General features: G+C 34.5%; 1 protein-coding gene across 1 annotated transcript in view; it reads left to right on the top strand.

Moving 5' to 3' along the window:
- Positions 1-979, top strand: part of LOC101502383 (shikimate O-hydroxycinnamoyltransferase-like) — an 8,875-nt gene that overhangs the window by 6,400 nt on the left and 1,496 nt on the right. The gene's annotated exons all lie outside the window — the stretch shown is intronic.

Genomic DNA, 979 nt, shown 5'->3' with positions numbered 1-979 from the left:
AGTTGAATTGGTCAACGTCACAACAAGGACTTCCCAATTATCAGACAAGAAACTCAACAATAACAACACTTGCAACTCATCATCTAATTTAATTTCTGCAGTTGTCAACTGATTCACTGTATTCTGAAAAATACTCATATGCTCTGCCATTGAATCCCCATCTTTGTATTTCATATTCACCAGCTTCCGAATCAGGAATGCTTTATTTTGCACATTCTTTCGTTCATATAACTCTTTTAATTTTTCCCACATCTTGTTAGCATCCATTTCAATTTCAACATGTGGATACACACTAAGATCCAACCACTGCCTGATCAACGCCACTGCCTTTCTATTCATCTTCTTCCAGTCAGCGTCAAATTTATCTGCGGGTTTAGCAGTGTCACCCTCAATAGGATCGTACAAATCTTTATTGTATAACATGTCTTCCATGAGAGTCTTCCAAAGTGTATAATTAGAAGAGTTGAGTTTAATCATATTGAGACCTTTATTTTCCTCCTCCATTTAAATGCACAAATCAAATAACCTGGCTCTGAGACCACTTTGTTGGGAAAAACCAGAGATAATTAGTGATAATTATCTCAACAATGCGGAATATTTTTTCCCCCACCTGTGCAGATAAATGGCCAAACAGAAAATACAATTCCAAGAGCAATAATAATTGGCAGAAAATTAAATATGAGACAAACACAATTTTAACCTGGAAAACTTCTCTCAAATTGAGAGAATAAAAACCACGGGACCTAGTCTAGTAAAAACTTCCACTATAATAATTAATGGGTACACCAAAAGTCTTCCTAATAACAATAGAGAATATCAATCAACAATAACAACCCTATAACAACCTTATAACAACCTTCCACTAAAGTGGGTATGCCAAAGTAACTCTCAGAGAACATAAAACAACTCAAATTATATATTAAAATAACAAACTCAGTGGTAGGAATAACATACTAAATTTGTAGATCAAACGGAGCAA

The sequence above is a fragment of the Cicer arietinum genome, chromosome 6 (genome assembly GCF_000331145.2).
Source record: "Cicer arietinum cultivar CDC Frontier isolate Library 1 chromosome 6, Cicar.CDCFrontier_v2.0, whole genome shotgun sequence".
Lineage (NCBI taxonomy): Eukaryota > Viridiplantae > Streptophyta > Magnoliopsida > Fabales > Fabaceae > Cicer > Cicer arietinum.
This window is presented reverse-complemented; position numbering and strand designations above follow the sequence as displayed.